Genomic DNA, 8613 nt, shown 5'->3' with positions numbered 1-8613 from the left:
ACCTTTATATGACTAATTACATTATATCATAAACATATTTGTATATTTCTATATAACCTTTACTAATTGAACAACTGTATAATATTCCTTCAAGATGATATACCCCAGTATCTTAAATTATTTCTTTTCTGTTAAGTGTTTGTAGTGTTTCCCTAATATAAGTAATGTTTTGCTCTCACCTAGGTCTTAGAAAAAAAAAAAAGTACTGTTAATAAACTTTGTTTGGTGTATATACCCTTTTCCCTTTCACTGGAATTTATATTTAAGCTAAATTGTCAGAAGTATAATTACAGGGCCAAAAGATTTGAATATTTTATGTTTGATCTTTCTTGCATCCTGAACACATACATATTATTTTCAACATTCTTCCTGTCATCTTCGAAGCATAACCTGGGAGAAACAGTCAATTCATTTCTTCATTTCTCTCACCCTTGACTGGGCACTGGATTATAGTAGAGCTTGCTCACCCTCAAAGCTGCTGCCAATTTCTTCCTTCCTTTCCTCCTCTCCTCTCCTTTCGTCCCTTCCCTTCCCTTTTCTTTCTGATAGGGTCTTGCTCTGTTGCTCAGGCTGGAATGCAGTGGTACAATCATAGCTCACTCCAGCCTCAACCTCCCAGGCTCAGCGGATCCTCCCACTTCAACCTCCTGAGTAGTTAGGACTACAGGCACACAGCAACACACCCAGCTAACTTTCGTATTTTTTTGTAGAGACAAGGACCCACTATGTTGACCAGGCTAGACTCAAACTTCTGGGCTCAAGTGATCCTCCAGCCTCAGCCTCCCAAAGTGCTGGGATTACAGGTGTGAGCCATTGCGCCTGGCCGGCTGCTGCCAATTTTTGAATATAAGGTAGACTTCTTGAAAATTCCCTGTTTCCCATATAAATAGAAGGCCAGAAAGATTTTTTAAAAATTATTACTCAGTGCTGGCAAGGGTACAAGGAAATAGACACTAATAAATTTCAATGAGCGTATACTGGTACAACCTTTCTGGCAGGCAATTCGGTAATATGTGGGAAAGCATTTAAAATGTATATGTGCTTTAGGCCGGGCGCAGTGGCTCACACCTGTAATCCCAGCACTTTGGGAGGCCAAGGCAGGTGTTATCACCTGAGGTTGGGAGTCAGAGACCAGCCTGACCAACATGGCAAAACTCCATCTCTACTAAAAATACAAAAATCAGCCAGGCATGATGGTGGGCGCCTGTAATCCCAGCTACTCAGGAGGCTGAGGCAGGAGAATCACTTGCATCTGGGAGGCGGAGGTTGATGGGCGGAGCTGAGAACACATCATTGCACTATAGCCTGGGTAACAGAGAGAGACTCCGTCTCAAAAAAATAAAACAAACAAAAAATAAATAAAATGTATATATGCTTTAGTCCAACCATTCTGTTTTAATAATTTATCATAACAAGGAAAGTCAAGGTAGGTACAAATATTTGCTACAAGCATATTCTTTTTAGCAATCCTTATAATAGCAAAAATGAAAACAAATTTCATCCAACAAAAGGGGACTGGCTTAAGAAATTATGACACATCTGTATACTGGATACCATGCAACCATTTAAAATTATAATTGCAGATGACATGATATATTAGTCACATAAACACAGGCTCATAATATATTTAATGAAAAAAGTCATACAATAGCACTTACTATATTATCTATTGTGTAAAACATATATACCTAGATAGGAGAGTGATATGCCCCAGTTGTTAACAGTATTTGTATCTGGATGGTGGAATCATTGGTGGTGAATGGTTTCACCTTTTTATTTTTTACACCACAGGCATTTTGTGTTTATAAGAAACAAAGCTTATTTTTTTCTCATTTATACCAGTTTCAAAAGCTTACAAGGGCACAAAAATGTTTCCTGCTACCCCCACCAAGATGGAACAGGGACAAGAAGAACTGCTCTGCATCATTCTCTAGATTCTGTGTGCGCTTCGTGATCCATGCTTCCAAATAACAAGGGTTGCAAGCACGCAGCAATGAATGTAGGCAAAATCCTTTCTATGTCTAATTCTAAATACCGGTACCCCCAGTCTAGCGAAGGGAGTGAGAATGCTCCAACCACTCTAATCAGGGACATGGACAGTTCTCCCAGCAGAAGTAATGAGGGCCTCGTCTTGAAAGAGTCAGGAAGATACTATCTTCCCTCTGAATCCACAGAAGCTCTAATAGCTCATTTTTCCTTCCATTAAAATAAAACAGGTGGGACAGTAAGTAAAGAGCTTATCAATCGCACACTGAACTAGAGGTAATGGGTACTGTACTCTGTATTAGGTTTTCTACTGCTGTGTAACCAATTACCCCCAAACACAGTAGCTTTTGCCACGGCAAACGTGTGTGATCTCTCAGCATCTGAGGGGCTGGAAACTAGCAAGGTGGTGCTGACTCCGGGGCTCTCACAAGGTTGCAGTCAAGTCAGCGCTGCAGCCACCTGAAGGCTTGACTGTGGCTGGAGGAGCCACTTCTAAGAGTGCTCACAGTGTTCATGGCTTCAGGCCCTCACTGGCTGTTGGCTATAGTCCCCATGGTCCCCCCACAGACTGTCTGCATGTCCTTTTGACATAACAGCTGGCTTGAGAATTAGTGATCTGATAGATGGGGGGGGGGGGGAGAACCTGAGAGCTAATCTTAAAAATAAACTCCACTGGGTTCTGCTGTATCCTATTGGTCACATAGATCAACCCTGCCACAATGTGGGAAGGGACTACACCATGAACACCCGGAGGTGGGGACCATCTTGAAGGTCACTGACCACATTCCCCAATCAAAGGCCTGCCTCACTGACACAGCCCACTACCACTACTTCAGTCGGAGAACTGGGGACTCAGGAACTTAAAGTCATCTCAAAGAAATACAGTTGAGAGACCATGGTTGCAAATGAATCCACAAAAGCTCTAACAGCTAATTTTTCCTTTCATTAAAATAAAACAGGTGGTACAGTAAGAGCTTATCAATTGCACTTAAACTAGAGGTAATGGGTACTGTACAATTAATTTCCATTTCATTGTGCTTTGCTTACTAGAAACTTTCAGATTTCCTTGGCAGCAGTTTCAAGGAGATTCTGATACACTTATTTTGCTTAGATGCAGATACTGGGCACACCAAGACTGTTTTTCTGTGTCTGGTCCTATGTGCAGTGTTAGCGTGGCTGTCATAGATTTGCTCTGAGTCGTGCTCTGGCTATTATCCTAAAGGCACAATTTTAGCCAAATGTAGTTTACTGCTTGGTTAAGGGGAAGTGATGTGGGGAGAAATCACAGTCCCTCAAGGCCTAACACTGAGGGATTTAAAGCCTTAACAACTGCCCATGCCTACTTCATTCCAGAGCTCATCAGAGAACACCCAGCATAGGAACTGGGCTCTGCAGGCCCTCCCGCCTCCCTTAGCTCCTGCGCTGCCCAGCCCTTGCAGTACAAGCTGTACCTGTTGTCAACCTCCCCTCACCACACCTACCCCAAGCCCAGACCACATTAACCTCCATGGCCACAGCTTCCTTTTCACCTCTTTTTGCCCTTTCTATCTTCCAGCTAACTAAAAAAATTATTACCAACAAGGTCAACTGATGGTCTCCATATACTTGCCTCTAAATTTTGGAAGGCAATTGCTATAGTTTGGATATGATTTATTTGACCCCAATAAATCTCATACTGAAATTTGATCCCCAATGTGGTGATGTCAGGAGGTGGGGCTTAACAGGAAGTATTTTGGGCCATGGAGGCAGACCCCTCATGAATGGCTTGGTGCTGACTTCTTGGTAACGAGTGAGATCTCATTTTCTTAGTTCCCAGAGGGGCTGGTTGTTAAATAAAAAGCCCAGTACCTCTCCTCTCTCTCTTGCTCTCTCTCTCACCCCGTGATCTCTACATACCAGCTTCCCTTTGCCCCTTGCTATGAGTAGGAGCAGCTTGAAGCCCTCCCCAGAGGCAGATGCTGGTGCCATGCTTCTTGTACAGCCTGCAGAACTGTGAGCCAAATAAATCTCTTTTCCTCATACATTACCCAGCCTCACATATTTCTTTACAGCAACACAAATGGACTAAGACAGTAACCAAAGGTATCGGGTGAAGTGGAGTGGAAGAATTCATGTGACCTTTTATATTCTTCCAGTGACTTAGTAAAGTTGCTTAACCACAGGGATGACAGACGGGTACTTTCTAGACCTGTTAAGTAAATGAATGAAGAGTTGGGGTAGGATAAATGTAAGTCTGTTAGCCCTGTTTGACAAAATAAAAAGTTGGCAGCTCTATGATATTCTCCCCACCCGCATCGCATCCAAAAAAATCATAATAATCTGGCCTGTGAAATCACACAGTTTGGGGACCCCCAGTTGAAGTCAGGAATGTAATCGTATTGTTCACATTGTTAGTTCCATGACTGCTGTCCTGCCTCTTGAGGTCAGAATATGAAGTAATGCCTGTCAACACTAAGATGTCCACAATGTCACTACATACGATGCTGTATTTGCATTAGGAGGCTTGGACCAAGTAACAAGAGATGGAGAAGAATCTTACGGGTGCAATACAGAATGTATTTCGAAGTGGAAGAAGGGGTGGGGCATGGTGGTGTGCACCTGTTGTTCCAGCTACTCAGGAGGCTGAAGTGGGAGGATCACATAAGCCCAGGAGTTCAAGGCTGCAGTGGACTATGATTGTGCCACTGCATTCCAGCCTGGGTGACAGAGCAAGACCCCGAACTCAAAAAAAAAAAAAAAAGTGGAAGAAGGGTTGTATTGTGGGGAAAATTTACCTGCTTCAAGATTTGACACAGACTGGGTAAGTCCAAGGGACCCAGTGGTAAACTCCCCTATCCTGGTCAACTTGGTACAGGTCACAGCTGGATAGTGTGGTATGTAAACCCTGTATTACTCTGGACCTCCTAGTAGCCTAGTGGCAAAAGCTGAACTCAGGCTAGTTTAGATAACAGGGCCAGGGATTGAAGTCAAGGATTTGAATGCCATCAGAATTCTTCTCTCCATCTTTTTTTGTGTGTGTGTGAGATACAGTCTCACTCTGTCCCCCAGGCTGAAGTGCAGTGGCACGATCTCAGCTCACTGCAGCCTCTGCCTCCTGGGTTCAAGTGATTCTCATGCCTCAGCCTCCTGAGTAGCTGGGATTACAGGCATGCGCCACCACACCTGGTTAATTTTTTGGTATTTTTGTAGAGACAGGGTTTCACCATGTTGGCCAAGCTGTTCTCAAACTCCTGGCCTCAAGTGATCCGCCAGCGTCGGCCTCCAAAAGTGCTGAGATTACAGGCGTGAGCCACCACACCCAGCCTCCCCATCATAGTCTCTGCTTTTCTCTTTGCCTGTGGATTTCAATCTCTCCTCCTACAGAGGGCTTTTCTCACAGAGCAGTAGACATGGCAGTCCACCTCACTGGGGAAACAGTCGAATGACTCTGTCACCAAGGAAGAAAGGGTTCTTCTGCTAGGTCCAGCTAGGAGAACCCTGCCTTAGGACTCTGCTGGGTGCCAGGTCCATCCCTACACTAATTCCCATAGCCAAGACGCCAGCTGTGTTACTAAAAGAGTAGAAAGGCAAGACAATAGCCTCTACAAGCACATGGACCTACAGCTGGACAACCTTTGGTTCAAACCACTCACGAGCTGTGTCTTTGTGAAACTTATTTAGACCCTCTAAGCTTTAATTTTTTTATCTGAAAAACAGGGATAATACTAATACTAACCAGAAATTGTCATTTAAATGTGCCAATTTAAATCATTTAAATGTGCCAATATGTATAAAATACTAAATTTCACATCTTGCACATAATAAATGCTCAAAATGTCCATTGTCTATTTGGGCAATTATTAATGCTTTGTTATCTGCTCAACACAGAGACCAAACCATAGTCCCTGATCTTCTCCTTTGTACCCGAGTGGTGCCGCCTTCTGTTTTCACACTCCCCTATTTCTACCAGACTGGAGTTATGTTGGACAATGTATTCGGTTAGTACAAAAGTAATTGTGGTTTGCGTAATTACATGTATTGATTTATTTATTATTTTATTATTTTATTTTATTTTTTTGAGATGGAGTCTCACTCTGTTGCCCAGGCTGCAGTACAGTACTGTGATCTCAGCTCACTGTAACCTCCGCCTCCTGGGTTCAAGTGATTCTCCTGCCTCAGCCTCCTGAGTAGCTGGGATTATAGGTGCCTGCCACCACACCCGGCTAATTTTTGTATTTTTAGTAGAGACAGGGTTTCGCCATGTTGGCCAGGCTGTTTTCGAACTCCTGACCTCAGGTGATCCACCCGCCTTAGCTGCCCAAAGTGCTGGGATTACAGGCGTGAGCCACCACGCCTGGCTGCGCAATTATTTTTAAACACTTTAATTGCAATGAAAAGTAACTAGGTAGGTCTTTGGTATTAATTCCATAAGATGCTATCAAATCACACGCGCAAGAAGGTGTGAGGGGGTCAACAAAGGTAAAAACCAGAATCATACAATTCAGGACTTCAAATAATTCATTGATATTTCAGATAAAACTGTACCCTCCACATACCTATATAGAGGCAGAAAACATAACTTGGTGTTCAAGATCGTGTTGTCATGAAAAGATAGAACACTGGAACACTGGATTCGCAGACAAACAAGTTGGTCTCAGCTACTGTTGGTTTGCTTTAAGGCCTCTGCTTTATCCATCAGTAAAACAGAAATAATGATGTTCCCCCTCAATTCCCACATTGAGGTTTGGTAAGACTTAACGAAGCACCGTTGGTAAAATGCTTTGAGCTCATCTCATGAAGGGGTGTATGTAGGCAATTGGTCTCATTATACAGACATATATGTTTAGAGTAAGATGTTGCTTGGAACCACTTCAGAGAATTGCTAAGAAACACAGATACATTAAATGGTATCTTCTTAAAAACTGAGATTAGCCAGGCACAGTGGGTCACACCTATAATCCTATCACTTTGGGAGGCTGAGGTGGGTGGATCACCTGAGGTCAGGAGTTTGAGACCAGCCTGGCCAACATGGTGAAACCCCCATCTCTATTAAAAATACAAAAACTAGCCCAGTGTGGTGGCGGGAGACTTTAATCCCAGCTACTTGGGAGGCTGAGACAGGAGAATCGCTTGAACCCAGGAGGTGGAGGTTGCAGTGAGCCGAGATCATGCCCAGCCTGGGTGACAGAGTGAAACTCTATCTCAAAAAAAGTCCCAAAAAACAAAAAAAGTTGAGATTAAATGGGAACTGAAAGGTTGGTTACTGTTACTACCTTGTTCTAGCAACTGTATTGCTAGCAGTTGTGTTGCTGAGACAAGGCCCTAACTGTATCCATCTCCTCCTGCCCCATTGTGTTGACACCACTTTTCCTTGACCACCTGTGGATACTGATGACCTCTCCTCATCTCATTTTATTTTAACTTTTTTATTTATCCCTCATGTCAAGCATCATCTCATTCTACTGAGGTGTCATCTTTTCTTCACCACAGTTTGAGAGCTATGATTAGACAATGTGAATTTTGGATGGATTACCAATGTGTTAACAATATGTGAGGAGAGGTAACTGTGTGCTATAAAGAAATAAACTGAAAAACAATTGATTAATATACTAAAAAAGATAAGAAAACCATTACAAAGGCATAAACCCAGTGCTGCGTTAGCGCCAGCTGACACTGACTTTTGAGAACTGATTGTTAAATTGTCGGGAATTTTGCCAGCTGGTTGTGGCACATAGCTATTTAAAAAACTAAACTATATAGGCTTACAATTTTAAAAATTGTATTAAAAATAAAGTTAATAAAGGCCAGGCGGGGTGGCTCCCGCCTGTAATTCCAGCATTTTGGGAGGCCAAGATAGGCAGATCACCTGAGGTCAGGAGTTTGAGACCAGCCTGGCCAACACAGTGAAATCCTGTCTCTACTAAAAATATAAAAATTAGCCAGGTGAGGCGGCAGGTGCCTGTAATCTCAGCTACTCAGGAAGCTGAGGCACGAGGATCGCTTCAACTGGGAGGCAGAGGTTGCAGTGAGCCAAGATTGCATCACTGCATTCCAGCCTGGAGGACAGAGAGAGACTCCATCTCAATAAATAAATAAATAAAGCTAATAAAATCTCAATACTTGTCACTTCATAATATTTTTATAATTACATATTCTCTTGAGGGCTTTTTTCTATTGTTCATGTCTACTGTATGTGTACAGTGGAAATATTACACAGATGCTTCTTGACTTATGATAAACCCATTTTAAGTTGGAAATATCATAAACCAGGCCAGGCACGGTGGCTCACACCTGTAATCCCAGCACCTTGAGAGGCTGAGGCAGGTGGATCACCTGAGGTCAGGAGTTCAAGACCAGCCTGACCACTATGGTGAAACCTCATCTCTACTAAAAATACAAAAATTATCTGGGTATGGTGGCAGGTGCCTGTAGTCCCAGCTACTCAGGAGGCTGAGACAGAAGAATTGCTTGAACCCGGGAGGCGGAGGTTGCATTGGAGCCGAGATTGTGCCACTGCACTCCAGCCTGAGTGACAGAGCAAGACTCCATCTCAAAAAAGAAAGAAAGAAAGAGAGAGAGAGAGAGAAAGGAAGGAAAGAAGGAAGGAAGGAAGGAAGGAAGGAAGGAAGGAAGGAAGGAAGGAAGGAA

Source organism: Piliocolobus tephrosceles, chromosome X (assembly GCF_002776525.5).
Source record: "Piliocolobus tephrosceles isolate RC106 chromosome X, ASM277652v3, whole genome shotgun sequence".
NCBI lineage: Eukaryota > Metazoa > Chordata > Mammalia > Primates > Cercopithecidae > Piliocolobus > Piliocolobus tephrosceles.
The sequence above is the reverse complement of the archived record's forward strand: the minus strand, read 5'-3'. Positions refer to the sequence as shown.